The sequence below is a fragment of the Crocuta crocuta genome, unplaced genomic scaffold (genome assembly GCF_008692635.1).
Source record: "Crocuta crocuta isolate KB4526 unplaced genomic scaffold, BGI_CrCroc_1.0 scaffold205, whole genome shotgun sequence".
Taxonomy (NCBI): Eukaryota; Metazoa; Chordata; class Mammalia; order Carnivora; family Hyaenidae; genus Crocuta; species Crocuta crocuta.
In genome coordinates this window covers 4776936-4796264 of record NW_027530644.1, presented here as the reverse complement: position 1 = coordinate 4796264, position 19329 = coordinate 4776936, and the positions used below count along the sequence as shown (strand labels likewise).

Sequence of the window (19329 nt, the reverse complement as noted above, 5' to 3'; positions counted from 1 at the left end):
CTGATCTCGAAATCAAGGGTCTGGCACTTAACTGGCTGAGCCACCCAGGTGCCCTTATTCACTTGTTATCAAAGTAGTTGAGCTTTTAAATTCTTGCTGATAGAAGTAGGTCTTACAAGGAAATAAAATAATGAAAAATATACTCATATATTTCTGATGTAACAAAATTGGATTATGAATCAGTGAGAGTTAGGTGTGCGTTTGAAAGATGAACAAGAGCAGAAGTGGAGAAGTGGGGCACTATGAAGACTAGAGGTTAAGGGGAGATCTTCTGTGCATGCTCTTGAGATCCTATGTGTCTTTTGCAGACTTCCTCTGATCCATCTTTCTTAGGCCTTCTTAACAAGAAACTTAGAGATGATCTGGGAGTAACTAGCATGTCAAGGAACTATTAACACCACACAGACATCCATCTTCAGTGAGTAATGACCTATTAGAGTATCCTGCCCTATAATAGAGGCAGTGGGAATTTGATGGCATTTGCACTTTTTTTTTGGTAAGTGACTGATCTTAAGTTCTCAGGCTATTGAGGTCATTGGAGAAATAAAAGAGATTGTTTTTGTTTTATCTGGTTAATGTAGAAGCCATCTTTTAATTTCATTAAAATAAATGGCTGAACCAATAAGTGTAATGTGCAACTTTATAAATATGCTACAATTTACTTAAAAATTACTTAAGAAGTTGTGTCATTTAGGATGCTTTTGGTTACAAGTAAAAGAAATATTGACTGTATTAGTGTTTCTTATCTCACAGAGAAGGAAGTCTAGAGGTAGGACAGGATCCTGTCTTGATAATATCTAGGACTCTGATTCCATTTCTCTGCCACTCAGTATTTCTTTCCTTTTGTCTCAATTTGGGCTTTGCTCATGGTCAGAAGATGACTGCCAGCACCTTCTGAGCGGCATATATCTTGTTCACCTATGGTAAGAAATAGAAAATCTCTTCTAGTTATGGAACACAAGTCCTCATCTTCAGTCTGATTGATCCTTATACTCTCTTCAGACCAATATCAATCTCTAGGAGAATAGTATGTACCATTGGCCTAATTCTGGCTTTCTGGAAAAAACATTGCCAAAGTTTCATATGATTGACTTAGAAAAATAAAAATATAGATCCATGTTTTTAAAACAGAGAAAGGAAGGAATGGTGTTGGTTAGACCACCTCTGGATTAATGGAAAAAGGACACTGCTATTGGTAACATAATAAGTATAAAAGCAGAGATGTAAAAGACAAAAAAAAAAACCAAAATAAATGAATCATTGTGTATTCTTCTGCATTGAAACACCACTTAATTTCATGTTACTGCCTTTTCCCATCAAAACAAATTCAGTTATTTAAATGAACAAAAAATATGTTTAAAGAACAAATGCATTTTAAAATACCATGGGAATTAGTCACTTTGCTTTTCAAAATATGCGAGAAAACACCTGAAAACATGGCAAGATAATCTTCTTGCCTTCAAGAAAGCCAAAAAGTTTGACAATCCTTATTCTAAAAGTTTTCCTGTGGTTTTAAAACTTATAACACACCCACCAGATTTATACAACTTGCAATAAGAAAAGATATAATAGGTCGGATGTATAATTTATGAAAAGAGGTTGAGATATTTCAAATGTTTTTTAAAATGGGGCTATGATAAGTTGCTTACTTTGTTTGGGGACTCTTAAATCACAATAGAGCTTCCTCTGGGATGAAAAAATGTCTCTTGAAATTTTTCATAATTAGCAGGGGGTTGGAGACTCTGGATGACCATTTATGACTAAAATACTATAAAATGCTTAACCGAAATTGGCTCCTCTGTCCAAAATTTTTGCGTATTACAGGTCAAAATTTACCTTGAACCATTAAGTACAAACCTGATGCAATATATTTAAGCAGTCTTAGTGCTCTCTTAGAAGTTATTACTGATTTGCTTAAATCTTTCAACAGCTTGGGCTACTGCCCCCAGCCTGTGGCTGCTGCGTTTCTCCCAGGAACACAAATCTGCCTGCCAGCTCAGGGGAGATGAGTACGATCTACCTTAGAAGAAGTGTATGTAGAAAGAAATCTCATTTAAAGTAAAAATGACTTGCTTTGGCGCTTAATTCTCTCAGAGATGTGGAATTTGGCTCTCTGTCTAAATTCCAAACCACAGCCTATGGTAATGACTTATAGTCATTAGGAGGCTGAAGGCAGAAACTGAATCATAAAAGGGAAGGGATACCTCGTTTTATCATCTACCAATCACAGATCTGATTTCTGCTTAGAAATGTAGTACACGCCAAGTCTGTTGGAATGATTGTATGACTGTAACTTCTTAATCTGCCACTAAAACTACTGTAACTCTTACTACTCAAAGGGAGATGAGTTGAATAGAAATAGAAACATAATAGGCGACCTGAAAAAAAATCTCTTTTTTCAAGATCACATAAGCTTTTTAGAAAGATGTTAATGAAGTTTACCCATAAACACATCAGAAAACAATTATTTAACTTAAATATCAAGGAACTTTGAAACTGCATATAGTAGTGAGAATTAAATCAATGACTGTTGTTTCTCTTATAGGACCTTAAATCATTAGGAACTAAAGTTGGCAACACTTAACTTTTTGTTGGGAGCTTCATAGAAAATATCTGATAAACATGGGATGTTTGGAAGATGCATAACAAAAGAGCCAGCTAAATTTATCTGGCTTAATTTCAAGAATTTATCCTCATTGATATTTATGGTATTTTATAGTAATAAAAATAAGTGCTGTCAACTATCAAGACACATAGCCAGATCCTTTAAACCAATTTAATCAATTTTGACCAAATGAGTGACTCTTCCAGATTATATAGACCTAGTATTTATTAAACAAATACAACAAAATTTAATATAGTTTGGATCACTAGAGATAAAATGGTAAAAATTTTCATTCTTTGGGGGAAAACCTTATCCGATATGTAGCTTTAACTACCATATTAGTCTTCTTTATTTTTTCAAGTAAGAATTTATCAAATCTCCTATGAAGGTTTATCTTTTGGGTTTATAAGTTCGTAAGAGAAAGAACCTGATTCTTTTAACTATACTAGAAAGTTAAAAATTAAATCAAACCCAACAGCAAACAAAAATCCTTATAGAAAATTTTCAAGTCTCTGTCATGAAACTTATTAAAAAGAAAGTGGAATAATCAGTAAGTTTTTTCCATGTTACTATTTTAAGTGAGAACGGCTATGTATGTATTTAATATATAACCAATTTTCATATAAGTGATATATATATATATGCATATATATATAGATGTAGATTTTTAGCAATATATTAAATATATACTAGGGGCGCCTGGGTGGCTTAGTCGGTTAAGCGTCCGACTTTCACTTAGGTCATGATCTCGTGGTTCTTGGGTTCGAGCCCCGCGTCGGGCTCTGTGCTAACTGCCAGCTCAGAGCCTGGAGCCTGTTTCAGTCTGTGACTCCCTCTCTCTCCGACCTTCCCCTGCTCACGCTGTCTCTCTCTCTCCTAGAAAAAAATTAAAAAACATTTAAAAAAAAATATATATATATATACTTAATATAGATTTAAAAACTGTTCTTCAAAGTGAACAATTATTATAGTCCTTTTGATGTCTCAGAGATTTGCAGCTAGTTTATCAACTAAACAAACAATTGAATGATAATCCAATGGTGATTTATGCAAGAAGCATCATTGAACACAAATATTTTTAAAAGTGCTAATTTAGAAAACTAAGACTCTGTTTCTAAATGTGTAATTGCTATTTCCTGTTATATAAAAACAAATATAAATATTTAGAAGTGTGCTTCAAAACAGCTTTGTATCTAATATTGCTTCTGGTTAAAAATAACCGTATATGTTTTCTTAAATAAGGTTTCTTCCACTTTTTTCCCCTCAAAGCCAAGTGCAATACTACCTCTGTTTCACTGTGTTAGGTATCAAGTATTTAATGTATCTAAATGAATAAGAATTTATTCATGGCTTCTGGGAGTACTGATGAATTTATACTAAAAAAAGAAAACAAACCTGTCATGACTAATTACGAAAAGAGCAAGTAAGAGACTGCAAAACATATCCGTTTCAGAAGACATTCAGCAAAAAGAATGCTGTGTGTTCTCAGCTGACCTTTGGAGTTCTTCAACGCCAGTCCTGGACAGCATTTATAATGCCTTTGTGAAGGCAATGGTGGGAGCTGAGTGAGTGAATCAATAACTCAGGGTGAATCTATACACAACTACAGAGCTAAAAAGACCTAAGCAGTCAATTCTTTCATTCTTAGCTAGAATCCAACTGGGTTAAAATAAGGATAAACATGGAAGCACCAACTTCTACAACTATTAAGACATTTTTACAAGTGTTTCTCTACTTCCATACCAATGCAAAAACCATAGATAGAGCCCTCAACAACCTGAGAGTATACAAGAGAGTAGAGAATATAACTTAACTCTAAGAGGACATAAAGGAATTGATTTCTAACCAAATTGCATATCATGATTCATATATTTGCCAGGATTGCTTTCTGCCAATTCCTTTGAATTTACTAAAAGAGTGCATCAGAATGGAAAATCCGATCTAATTGGAAACTGTTTTTTTGGTTTTAATTGGTAAAATTACACCATATAAATAATTTTGAAGCTAATGTGATGATGATGTTAAAGGATATATTTTAAAACATTATATGCATGTTATTCTTAAATGTAAACTGAACCTAAAGTATTATATTATTGATAAACTTAGACTTTTGTAACTCCCTGCAAACCATAGTGTGTTTCAATTCTACCAATTGCATAACCTCAATAGTGAAGAAAAGCTACGTTATTAGGTTTAGTTTTTCGCTCTATAAACATTTATGGATCATATATACAGAGTGCCTGCCATGTGCAAAGAGCTTACAGTGTAATGAGGAATCATTCATATACAGCTAAATCTAAAATTGTGGTTGATGGGAATAATACTTGGAATTACTATAAAGAAATTTTCTTCTATAAAAACTTTCTAGTGGATTCAAGATTTTCTTTACTGGTAGATCTAGTGGCCTTGATTTCTTCAGGGACCCTGTGGCTTGCAGGTGAAGACAGTAGGCACCTGGTCAAGGACCTAGAAAACATCCAAACTCTGCTCAGATTCCCCTTGATCTTTCCTCAAAGTCTGATCCTTCCTTACTCAAAAAGGGTTTTGATCATCTTTGCATGTACAAAGAAATTGAGTTTATGTTATATGCTACATTCTGCTAAACTCTCTGACTAACTCTTCTAAATCCTTATCCGTGTTCTCTGGATTTGGTCTCAGATTCTAAACCTAAGTTCTTTTGAAACTCAAACACCATAACTAAAACATTGTTTTCTCCAAATTTAGCATATTGGAAATATAAAATCATTTGGCCTCGGACTCTTGAGTACACTCTGATTAAAGAAATCCATTCACCCTTTCAATATTCTAGGCTGGTATTATGCTTTTGCTAGGACCCAAAAATGAGAAAAAGCCAGTAAGAAAACTGAAAATGGAAAAGTGGGATTTGAGATTAAAATATTCAAATATTATCCCATTTTATAAAAAGCAATCACTACATTTCTCCAAATTCTGACTAAAATAGATATATCTTGCCATTAGAAGACCCTGAGTCTTTGTGGGCTTATCTTTATGTAGTTTATTGAGGAGAAACTTTAAAAGGAGAGCAAGTGAGTAGGCACTGAATAGTTGGAGGGAAATACAGTAAAACCTTGGGTTAAGTATAATTTGTTCTGCAAATGTTCCACAAGATGTGCAAACATATCTAATAAATTTTAACTCGATAAATGTTTGATATCTTGCAATATGAATAGTACGTCATGCCAAATGTCACATGATCACAACTGAGCCAGTGGTTCTTCTCGCTTGCTCTCTCTCTCATTATTGCTCACTCACTGTGGAATTATGGGTGATCATCATTGCAATGTCACATTTCTGTGAAATCCTCCAAAGGAGGCAAAAACAGGTATCATTGGATAAGTTCCTTGTTACAGTTGCACCAAAAGAAAAAGAATTCATTGAGCAAATAGATAGCAGTGATTCCATTAGTGATAGTGAAAGTCATCCTACACAATAACCCTCTTCTCTCATCTCCCTCACACCAGCCATGAAGGTTTTCAAAGGTAAGTACAGGCTAATTTATTTTTCTTTATATTTTGTATTTTCTTTATTATTTTGTATTATATTACAGTATTGTAATCATTTTTATATGAATATTTTTGGGTTGTAGAATGAATCATCTGAGTTTCCATTATTTCTCATGGGGAAATTTGTTTTGATAAAGCACTTTGGATTACAAACATGTTTCTGGAATGAATTATACTCACAAACCAAGGTTTTACTATACTTCTGAATTTCATTACCAGCAATCTTTCCTTACTCCTCACTACCTCTTTAAAACATTGCTCCAAGTGTTTCTAATTATTAGCAACACATGAAGGATATGGAGCCGAAGAAGGTTTTGGAAGAATATGTGGGCATAAGTCAAAGAAAATAGTAATAAATATATTAAAGTGAATGATTTCTAGAGGAGAATAAGTTTTTCTTAGAATTTTGGTTCTGGATGCAATTCCAGAGCTCCACCATTTAGAAATCTTGAGAGCTAAGGAAGTTGATGCCCTGATTGGCTGACTGATGGAGGCAGGGAAGCACTGATATGTGTCTACATTACACATAAGCTAGGTTTCCTGACTTTCTTCCCCTTTCCAGGGAAGCATGTAGCCTCCGATGGAGAATCCAGGGGAATAAATAATAAACTGATCATAGCCTTTTCCTTCTCTGACTGGTTTCAGGGCTCCCTATTGATCAACTATAACCAGAAACCAGAGGGCAAGGAACTATTATTCCTGTATGATGGTATAGGCTATATTCAGGTGACAGACAGACAGGTGGATAAGGGTGGAGAATAAATCTAGAGGGGAAATGGAGATAGCCAGCATGCCAAGTTTTCTTTTCCCTTTAAGTTTTTATTATATTAATTAAAAACACTTTATATTCTGATCACGGTTCTTTTTTACTTTCATAATTAAAAATTTTTTAAACATAGATTTAGTTTTCAGAGACAGAAAGTGTGAGCAGAAGAGGGCCAGAAAGAGGGAGACAGAGGATCTGAAACAGGCTCCATGCAGTGTGCACAGAGCCCAACGCAGGGCTCAAACTCTCGACCTGAGCTGAAGTCAAGAGTCTGCTGCTTAACCAACTGAGCCACCCAGGTGCCCCACACTTACATATTTTTTTTAAAGATATGGAGCAAACAAATACATTTTCCTTTAGAAAACCAGACAAACCTGTTTTGCCCACCACTCTTACCTAGTTTAAATGGCATGGCATAAGACAAAGATGTTACAAGTAATTTTGAGATAGAGTGACATCAATTAAGTAGAGAATTAAAAGTCATACCTCACCATGATGATTATGAAACTGAATTCCTTTACTGTTTTATTTAAAAATAATTCTAAATGTTAGGAACTTGTTTCCATATTGTGTAATGCTTGGGCTATGTGTGTTTTCTTTTCTCTTAAAAAGAGTGTTTTTATGCTTGAGAAAGTAACTCTGCGACATCACACACACAAAAATCAAATGCTGAATACATAAGCAAAAGGAAAATCACTCCTGACCCATGTAGGTGAATGGTTCACATCCTGAATATAATGTTTTATTACCCATATCATTGTCCTAGCTTGAAAATATTTATGAGTGGTCATAAAATTAGCTACCCCTTTTCAAATATTCAACTTGCAGCATGTGTGCTGCTGACCTCCAGGGGGAAGGCATTGCTCTGCTTGACTATTTTATATATCTTATTGAAATAATGACTTCTTTTTATTGACTTAAAATTTACCTATTTTAATTTTGTTAAAATTTTCATATTTTTTACAATTTCATATTATGAAAAATTTGAGAGCTTAACCCTTTTCATTGTATCCTTCAAAATAGTTTCTGGACAAATATATTTTCATGCTTAACTATTTCAGATACTAAACTTAATGGAGATGCACATTTATAGGGAGAAAAATCAAAAAACAGATTTCTAAGTATTTTCTTAATAGGAAACCAATTTCACCACTTAGCATCTTTACCTTTTCTGTAGAAGGAGAAGTCGCCTTCATCTGAGGTCTTAACATAGGAATTTACACAATCAAGCCCAGGTCCTAAAAATATAATAAAACAGTTAAAAATTGTGTTGTAATTTTATCTAAATTCATTATCTTGTGAAGGTGAAAAGTATATAATAGAGAAGAAAATACAAAGCACTGTTGTGTTGAATTTTTAGGTACTTTATTAGACTTGGTTCTTTAGAAATCAAAGCCTAAGGCAAAGCTTAAAAGACTTCCACTTGCTTTGGGAAGTGCAAGCCAAGAGTGCCCAGGACAAAGAAAAAAGGCAGCCAGGCAAAGATATGAAACTGGCCACTGGTCACAATTAGCAAAGTGAAATGGGGCTTTGTTTCAGCAAGCAGGCATCTTCTTTTTACATGTGAGATTTTTTTTTGGATGAATTATAAGGAGGAAAGAGACCGTAGAAAAGAGTAGGAAAGGAATAAGGAAATGACTGCCTCTATTTGTTCCTCTTTCATCCACCATTTCTCTTTGGTCAAGGATCATTTCGTGGAATGAGATTTCTTTTTTTTCTGGATTGTGATCTCCTTCCGCTTGGAAACTACTCAGAAAGCTAGCTCATGCTCAGTAGAGTGGCATTCCATCTGATAAGAAAATGGCAGGGAGGTGAGTAGCTCAGAGCTTGTAGGAAGAGGCATCAGGGATTTGAACAGATGGGTGTGGGACTGAAACTTGGACACCAACCAGTTAGGCGAGCTTGTCAGAGGGAGGCTTCTTTGGGTAGAAGGAATTAAGGGAAAGAATCTGAGAAGGCACACAGTTTGGGCACAGGAAAAATAAATTTACCAAAGTGGCTTGAGCTTGATAATGGCTTTGAAATAGGGAGCATTGAAGACAATGAAGTAACAAATATTTACTAATAATTGTGTTATGTGAGAATTACATCTATGCTTTTCTCTTGCATTGGATTGTGAATATTTGGACAGGAATTTTTCTGATTTCATTGCACAATCCTTGTATGCTTAGACTTTATAATTAGTGGACAAATACAAAAATATATATACAAACACAAATATATATGAACATATTTAGTTACCAAAGTATTTCAAATAATAGAGTTTCAAAAATATTTTGAATTTTGTATATATGTATAATATCTAAAAGTGGTAATTTGGAGAGGAATTATGATTTTTTTTGGTTAAAGTTTTATATAATATTGGTAGGGAAACCTTACTGGAGAGCAGAATATCCACAAGATAAAAAAAAAAAGAAAGATGAAAATTTAAAGCAATGAATAAAAGAAGTACCATACATCATTTCATTTTACAAGTTCTTTGTTGGATACTAGTAAAAACTATGATTTATTTTATTCATTAAAAATTTATCCACTAATATTCATGAAATACCTTCTATATTCTATATTTCTATACTGGCACTGAAGATGTCAAAATGAGTAAGACAATATTCCTTCTAGAGTCTTAGAGTCTAATGAAGGAAGCAGGCATATAAACAATTCATTATTCATTACAATAACTTTTAAGAGGTTCTTTAATAGACAAATAATGAACCAGGATTCCATATGCCAGCTTTTCACAGCTGCAAAATTACTCTGGACTAGTTCCACCTAAAATCATAGCAATGACAAATAAAAAATCAAAATGATCCTGAACATTACAACACCTCCAACATATATAATGAAGTAAACAGAATGAAAATACTAGAATAAAATCTGGTGCATACCACTGGCATTGCATAATTGTAATTTAGTGCACGCAGAGTGCTATCGTTTTCTATAAAATAAATCAAAATTTCCCAACATCAGTGGAAACACAAATGTCTATAAATAAGAATCCCATATAATTTATTGAAGAAAAAAATGAGTTTTATTGAAAGTATCATGTGGTCTGAAGTTTCTCTGAAGGTTTTTTTCCTCCTATATTTTGATTCTAGCGTCTGAGAGCAAGGGCATGTAATTGAACAAGGGCAAAATTATAATTTTGATAGTGTGGATTAACAAAATGAAAACAGAACGTACTTAAACTTTTTCTTGTTCCCCTCCACTCACCAAAAAAGATGTAAAGCAATTTATGAAGATAAAGCAAATGAAACAGAAAATGAAAGGTAAAGGGAAAATACGGTGCAAAAATGTGTGTAAGTGTGTGTGAAAGAGACAGATGCAGAAAGAGACACTACAAGCCCTAAAATTAAGTTGATAACACTGTTTTCTAAACAGAAACATGATTATTTTTGATACTGAAATTTAAGTTATTGCTATAAACCTAGTGACATATTTCATAAGGCACTTTGTTAATGTGAATTGGTGGAATAATACCAAAGCATAAAAACACACTTATCAAAGTACAAAACAAAACAAAAGTAATGGGACTAAGGTATGTGGCTCTCTGATGACCTAGCTTATTCCAGGGATAGATTTTAAATTATCTAAGGAATGAATGAATTGTATTTCTTTCCTGCTCTATTGCTGGAATAAGAAATTGAATATCCATTAACTCCGTTTCTCTCTACTGAGCTTTTGAAAGCCTTCTGTTTAGTGACAGAGCTTTTGAAGCTATACTCCTTGATAAGGGCTGGGGTACTTGTATTCTTTATAAAATAAGTGCACAGCTGTGTGTTTTTAATAGCAGAACTAGGGATAGGGTAAAAGTCAAAGAACCCAGCAAAGAAAGGGGGAGTTGAGTCTATATATAATGCCATTGCAAGTTCATGGAAGTAAGCAAAATGAGACCTAACTGGAGTCACATTTCTGTTGGATTTTTGGCCTAATGGATTTTCATAGCAGATAAAGAGACAATTTTATCTTATTTTATTTTTAATTAAATATAATTTTCATAAAACATTGTATAAATTTAGGTTATACAATATATTGATTTAATATATCTATCTAGTGCAATATGAGTACTGTAATGTTAGCTAATGCCTCCATCACATGACATAATTGTCATTTCTTCTCTGTAGTGAGAACAACTAAGATCTAGTCTTGTAGTAACTTTGAAGTTTATAATATGATAGTGTTGACTATAACCTCTGTGTTGTGCATTAGATAGCCAGGATTTATTTATCTACTAGTTGGAAATTTGTTCCCTTACACAACATCTCCCCAGTCCCTCCATTCTCTAGTTCCTGGTAACCACCATTCTACTCTGTGCTCCTACAAGTTCAACATTTTACAATTCCACAAATAAGTGATATCATGTAGTATTTGAAAAGACAGTTATTTTAGTTGTAATAAAAGCCAAGATAAATACAGGTAACAGCACAGCATTAGAAAATATTGATCATAGAGCTATATGTTTCCTATGTACCTTCTAACATAAACTAGTGACAAAATGTACATATGGATGATTAATAGAAGTGACTTAAATAATAGAATGAAATATCTTTTTTTAGTTCTATTTGCTAATGCAAATTTAGAATGTTTATTCAAATGGATTTGTTAATATTCAATTATTTAGTCAGGAATATATATATAATACTAGTTTATAATAAAAAATAGATAGCAGAAAACTCTTGTCCACAACAAATATACCTAATTCATGATAACCCCACTTGATTTCTATAAACCACATAAACACATGTAATACACATAATTGGCAAAGAACTTGCATCACCATCCAACCTGCTATGAAATATTTAAGAAACAAATTTAAAAACAAGGGTCAGTTCTCATCCCTTTTAAGTATAATAGTCAGAGAGTACTTTTGAAACCCTGATTTAAAAAATCGCATAAATTCATACTGCTTTTCAGCTTTCTGCTTATGGAAATTGAGGCACTTTTTGTTTTGAGAAAGGGAGAAATGGCCAGAGAAGAGGAACAAAGAAAGTTATAGGCAGCTCTGATTTTCAAAAAATAATTTTTAATATCCAAAGAAGAAAAAAATAAAGTCTTAAAAGTGTGGATTTCTTTTGCAGAAGCCAGAATTTTGAAAGAATAAAGATTTGTGGTCCTCTGAGCCAGAGTGAAAAAGAATACGGAAATTGATATAAGGGAAGTTTCCTGGTTTGCAGGGAAGATAACACATCCTTTTCAGGATGCAGGAGATGAAGTGGGAGAGAAAAAGAAAAGACAGACAAATAGACTTAGAAGTTATAGGTCTCAGAGATGGCCAGAACCCACTGCATCCTGGGACTGTAGATTAGACTTTCCCTTTTCCCAGAGCCCCTGAAAGGGGGTCCCTACACACTAGAGGATTAGTTGCTGGCCTGAGTGCTAGATAGTGGGGGCCTAAGCCACTACATGGGAATTCTGTAGGAGAGGCCCCCAAAGCAGAGTTTGGCTGGAGGGTGTGGCTTTGTCTCACAAGATAAAAATGTCACCACAGTTTAAGGAAGACAGAGCTGGAAGGTATGTGGATTTCCAGGGTTGGGTTGGGCCAGAAATGGGGGCAAAATAGAGCAACAAGGTTGCCATCACTGTGCATTGATTGCTCTGAAGGGACAGATAGTATCTTACACAAATCACAATAATTAAATAGCAGCTGATTTGAGGACAGATATTACTGTCACTGTAAAGCATCATCTCAAGTATATGCCATGAGAAACTACCTGATCCATGTGGACCTATTCTTTATGACATTGACTTGTTGACGTTTTATTGTGGTTTGAGTAGGATCATTGGTAGGCACAAATCTACAGTGAGCTCACGGAAGTTAGGTCATAACTGATTTCTGTTAACAGTGTCAAAGAACAAAGGAAGGTCAGTGAGAGCTGTTAACAATCCCATACACAAGATTCTTTCCAGGTTGTACATAAGGTAAGAGTGATCTTTACAGATGCATACTAGCAGATGAATACTAGCAGAGTATTTCATGCTAACTAATTATTTGCCACTTGTATTATCCGTTGTCTGGAGAGGTTTGCAATTTACCAAAAGCAAACATTTATTTAGACTTAGATTTTTATATTTTACCATTACAACTCACCATACTTATGTGGTTTTTGAATAGGTGGAAAATACAAGGTGCAGCTTTCAATAGGTGCGAAAGGTATAAAGTGAAAAATACTTTCATTTTCTTCATTTCTCACTCATGCTTTTTCTCTTCAAGGGCAACAACCATTACCAGAGTCTTGTGTTTCTTCTCTTTTGCCTATCAAATCAATCTAATTTAATTTGCTTTCTGGACCCATCATGTCATGGAAAAAATACCTTGCTTAAGTCGCTAAGTCACCAACTCCAATTGATGTTCAAAACCTACTTTGTCCATATCTCTCAATAACAATCAGTGTTGATTCTTGGAATGCTCATCCTTTTATTTGGAGGAAGTAAGAAGTCCTAAACGGTTGTTCTTAGTATTTCCGTCCTCCCTTAGGTAAAATCATCCACATCTGTAGATTCAATCACCATCACATATGGATGACTCACATTGTAACTCATGCTCAGGTCCAGACATCTTTTCTGAATACTTTCTGTTGGATAGCCTAAAGCCATTCTAAAATCTTCAAGGACAAAGCTGAACTCAGGGCCTTCCCCTTCAACGTTGACATTCCAGTTTGCATACCTCAGTGAATATCACCACATTTCAGAATCCTTAGAGCAATTTTGAATGTCTCTTTTTCTCTCTCTTTGTCTCATTATTGTATTCAAATCTTTAGGAAGATCGAATTCCTTTATTTCTTTAAAATTGATTGTCCCTTTTCTTCATTCAACCACAATTACAATTATCCATGCTGCCTTCCTTTTTCACTTGCAATGCTACAATGGCTTCCTAAGTATTCAACTTATTTTGGGTGTTATTTTTCAAATTAAAAACTTGATCATGTCGCCCTCCTTCCTTGGAAATGTTAATGTCTTGCTCTTGTCCTTAGAATGACACTAATGTTCTCTAAAATGCCTTATGAGGTTATGCATGATCTAGCCTCTACACATAAAATCACTTCTAGCCGATGTAGCAAGTCTGTGCATGTAAGAACAAGGTGCCTCTTCTGGGAGATAGTCTTCTCTGGGAATTTCTAACTATGATTCAAGTTAAAATTTTTTATTTGTTCCTATTCACTGATAATATTTTATTGAATAACATTGGATGCAGGGAAATCTCTTCCATTACTGGCTTTACCCATGCAGTTCTGTAGATTCAAGCCACCCCTAAGAACTGAAAATCCCAAATGCTTAAGTACATACACAATTGCAATTTCCTTTTAACTTCCAAGGGTTTGACCTATTTACACCTTCAGCTTTGAGTACCTCTCTTATATTTGGCACATGTAAATTTTATGGAATTTCCTTCCAGAAATCTGCTATGTATTTAAACATATTTGGTAATATTTTGCACAGCATTGGCATGATTTGTTTCCTTTTCCTTGTCAATTAGAAGTTCACTGATAGATTTCTGGTATGGGAAGTTCTAATTTTTCTAGGTAAATCCTGCTTGGACATCATTTTCTTAGCATATTTTTGAATTTGGTTTTGAAATATTTAACTTAGTGTATTTCACCTAAATTGATAGGTGTGTTAACCTATTATTTTATTTAGTTTTTCTTATATGTTTTTTTGAATAAACATTTTGTTTGCTTTGCAGAATTAGTTAGCTAACTTCTCCCCTACTACCCACAAACTCCAGAATAGTTTATATGAACTGGGATATCTGTTTCGTGAGCAGTTTGTGTAAGTAGGGATATCTCTTTCTTGAACTTTTTAAAAAAATATTTATTTATTTTGAGAGAATAAGAGAGAGAGAGAGAGAGGATGAATCCCAAGCAGGCTCCATGCTGTCAGCACAGAGCTCTATGTGGGGCTCAATCTCATGAACTGTGAGATCATGACCTGAGCTGAAATCAAAAGTCAGACACCTCACCAACTAAGCCAGCCGGTGACTCTCTTTCTTGAACTTTTGATAAAGATATCTAGGCTTTCACATTTTGTCTGTGTGGATTTTGGCTGCTATTTCAATACTTACTGAGGTTATGATCTGTTAATATCTTCACTTTTTAGACAAGATGATGTGATAAGGACTAGGTTTATTTTCCAGCCTGAAACTACTAAAAAAAACAACAAAATATATGAAGCAATGCTTTTCAGTCATTGAACATTGGGTAATAGAAGACAATAATTCTGAGAAACGGGGAATAAGTGAAAGAACCCTTATAATTGTCACAGTGTCCTGTCAGAGAGCATTTCCTGATGCTAGCACATGCAGGTAGAACCCACACCAAGCCAGATGGTCAGTCTGAGTTGATTGTTGAGGAGACAGAGTTGGGAGACTAGAGAGGTGGCAGTGTCTGGAGTTCACATGGTTGAGTACTGGAGAGAGTTGCAGAAGAAGGTGACAGCACTGTAAATATTATAGATATTAAAAGGACAATATTATGAATAGTGTTATGCCAATCAATAAAATTAAAAGGTACAAACTTGCACCTCTAAAATACATCACAAGGAATATAACTAATAATATTGTAACAACTATCTGGTGCAGGTGGTAGCTAGATTTCTCATGGTGATCACTTCATAATGTATATAAATCACTATGAATCACTATGTTGTACATCTGAAACCAACATAATATTGTACGATAACTAAATAACTTCAATAAAATAAAATTTAAAAAATTAATAAATTTAGGTAAACAAGTTAGTAAACCTAGATAGGTAAATTCCTTGAAACACAAGCCACAATCCTCATTGAAGCATAGGTACTCTGATTGGCCCTATACCTATTAAAGGCATTTAACTTATAGTTTAAAAATGTGCTGTAATAAAAACTCCAGCCCCATATGGCTTGACTGGTGAAGTCTACAAAAATTTAAGGAAGAAGGACTGCCAAATCTGCAAATGCTTCTGAAAAATTGAAGAAGGAAGAATATATTCCCACTCATTCCATGAATTTGGGTCAAGAATTATACTTTATTTTTCTTTGCTGATTTAAAATGCATTTTGAGGTTTCTCAGTATCTTTATAATGATAATTACTACCATGGAATTTCACTGGCACTATTCTGGTTACAGCTGTGTTTTTTGTTTGTTTGTTTGTCCTTTATGATATGATGTTAGCATTTTATTTTAACCAGACCAAATGGCTCTTTCATTTGAGAATTTGCAGTGGAGAATTACATCTTGGTGGATTTGAATTTGAAATTTCTTTAATTGTCCAAAGTGGTTTGAGTTTGTAAGGCCTTTTGAATATATTTAAGTATTTTTATTATTTGTGAAAACTGAGATTAAACCCTTTACACTGTATGAGTGTATGATCTTTGTTTCTCATAAGCTTCTCACCTTTTTATGATATCGAAATATTTGATAACTGTTAAAATGCATAAAATAAGGTAATATTCTTCCAAATTATTGGCTTACAAAATGTTGTCATCTGCATAATTATAAAATTAAGATAATTTTTCTTGATAATTAGGAAGAGAATAACCACATGGATTGTTCTTTATATAAAAACAAACAGTAAAAATATGAATACTTGTAGATTAGATATTTCTTTTGGATAATTCTAATACATAAATATAAGAAGAGTGAGAAAACAGACAGACATACCAATACATATCAGGAAAATACTATTTAAGAGAACAGATTTACCATTCTACCACGAAATACTAAAGTTCAGTAATGATTCAATTTGATTTCATGCTTTTTTTCACAAATTCTCAAATATAGTAATTTGCATTTAACATGAGATTTTTTTATGTATAATTGACAAATATAATTGTAGATATTGAAGGTATACAATATGATACTTTAATATATGTATACATTGTGAAAAGATTTCCCTACTGAATTAATTACATATCTGTCTCTCACATATTTATTTTTTTGGGGGAAGATAAGAAGAACATTGAAATTCTACTTTCTACAAATCTCTATTCAATTTTACAATAGAGTATTATCAACCATTGTCACTATGTTATATATTAGCTCCTCATATCTTATTTATCTTATAACTGAAAGTTTGTACACTTTTATCAGCACCTCCCTATTTCTTATACCCCAGCTCCTAGCAACCATTCTTCTACTGCCTCTGTGAATTTGAGCTTTTCTGTTTGTTTTAAATTTTTAATTTTTAATTTTTTTTGTTTTTAGATTCCACATGCAAATAATACCATCCAATATTTGTATTTCTCTGTTTGGCTCTTTCACTTAACATAATGCCCTTCGATTCATCCGTGTTGCTGCAAATGGTGGGATTTCCTCCTTTCTCACGGCTGAATGACCTTTCATTGTATGTATATACCACATTTGTTTTATCCATTCATCCACTGATGGACACTTAGGTTGTTTTCTGACATTGGCTGTTGTGAATAAGACTACAATGAACATGGGAGTGTAGAAAACTCTTTGAGATGATGATTTCATTTTCTTTAGATACATACACAAAAGTGGATTGCTGGATCATATGGTAGTTCTATTTTCAACTTCTTGAGGAATCTCATAACTGTTTTCCATAGTGGCTGCACCAGTTTGTATTTCCACCAACAGTGTAAGAAGTGTTCCTTTTTATATATAACCTTGCCAGCGTTGAACTTGTTTTTTGATAATAGTCATACTAACACATGTGAGGTGAAATCTCATTGTAGTTTTGATTTGTTTTTTATCTGATGATTAGTAATACTGAGCATCTTTTCATGTACCTGTTGGACATTTGTATGTCTTCTTTGGAAAAAGATGTGTATTCAGATACTTTGCTCATTTCTAATTTTTTAAATTTTATTTTATTTGCTATTGTGTTGTATGAGTTCATTGTTCCTTGTATATTTCATATATTAGTGCCTTATTGAAACGTGGTTTGCAAAAGTTTTCTCCCATTCTTTAGGTTGCCTTTTCATTATTGATGGTTTCTTTTGCTCTGCAGAAGCTTTTCAGTTTGATGTAGTCCCACTTGTTTATTTTTGTTTTTGTTTCCTTAGCCTTTGATATCAAAGCCATAAAGCCATTGCTGAGACTGATGTCAAAGCTTACCCACTATATTTTCTTCTAGCTTTATGGTTTCAGGTCTTGGGCTCAAATCTTTAATCTATTTTGAGTTGACTTTTATATGGTGCAAGACAGGGGAACCAATTTCATTCTTTTACATGTGGGTGTCCAGTTTTGCAAAACAATATATTGGAGAGAATTCTTTCTCCACTGGTTCCTTTGTCATAACTTAATTGGCCATGTATGTATGGCATATAACATGAGATTCTAAGCATTGTACTTATATTTCACTCTTGATTTGAATTAAGTTAATATAGATAAGTCATATCTGAAATGTGAACAAATGATATAACTATTTAAAAGTTTGGGAAAAAGTTCTATCTGGGAGTGGTTACTGGATGGAAATATTTTAAAATTATTTTTATCATAGAGTTTAGTATGTTTTCAATAATAGACTTTAGTGGTGCCTGGGTGGCTCAGTTGGTTAAGTGTCTGACTCTTGATTTCAGCTAAGGTCATGATCTCATGACTCATGGGTTCAAGCCCTGTGTTGGACTCTGTGCTGACTGTGCAGAGCCTGCTTGGGATTCTCCCTCTCTTTCTCTCTTTCTGACCTTCCCATGTGCTTCTTCTCACTCTCTCTCAAAATACATAAATAAACTTCAAGAAAAAACAAAACAAAACAAAGAATAGACTTTGAAGCCTAATGTACTATTTTCTCCAGTGTCATAGTGAGCCAAGATTTGGGGAGCCTTGGTTGTCATTAGAATTTGCATTTTTGAAATGAAGTAATGAAATCAGTGGGACTTTCCTGCCTAAGTTTCCATGAACATATCTTCTTTCCAATAAATGGTTCTTGTGAAGCATAAACAATGTATTTAGAATGGACCAAATAACATCAACTATAACAATCTAATTTTTTAAAGAAAAGTTACAATCACATTTTGATGATTCTTTATGTTGAGACTTGTATAGAAATAATAGCTTTTTAGGAACTTATTTCATGACTCTAATCTTTTCTAAAATTTCATATGTATATAAAGTTACATATACAAATGACATTATAAATAAAATTAATATTTAACCTTATTTATCATAAACAATTAATTAAATAAATAATAATTAAATATATATAAATATATGATATATTTTTGAATTACTTAGTTCACCCATCAAGGTGTAATTTTAATAAAAAATTTAGAGCTTATAAACTCTTTAACCTTGGGGAACCTAGGTGGCTTAGTAGGTTGGGTATTCGAATTCAGCTCAGGTCATGATCTCACGGTTGTGAGTTTGAGCCCTGTGTCAGGCTCCATGCTGACAGCTCAGAGCCTGGAGCCTGCTTTGGATTCTGAGTCTTCCACTCTCTTTTCCCTTCTGCTGCTAACTCTCTCTCTCTCTAAAGATACATAAATATTTTTTAAAA

At 33.6% G+C, this 19329-nt stretch overlaps 1 long non-coding RNA gene across 4 annotated transcripts in view; it reads left to right on the top strand.

Annotated features, from left to right (window-relative positions):
• LOC144235546 (uncharacterized) overlaps positions 1-19329 on the top strand; it is a 244502-nt gene that overhangs the window by 110442 nt on the left and 114731 nt on the right. For 2 of the 4 annotated variants that reach the window (XR_013336244.1, XR_013336243.1), the window contains exon 1: positions 17129-17211. The exons of the other annotated variants lie outside the window; for them this stretch is intronic. This is a non-coding gene — a long non-coding RNA (uncharacterized LOC144235546). Of the gene's footprint in view, positions 1-17128; positions 17212-19329 lie in introns of those variants that run through there. 4 annotated transcript variants of the gene reach the window in all.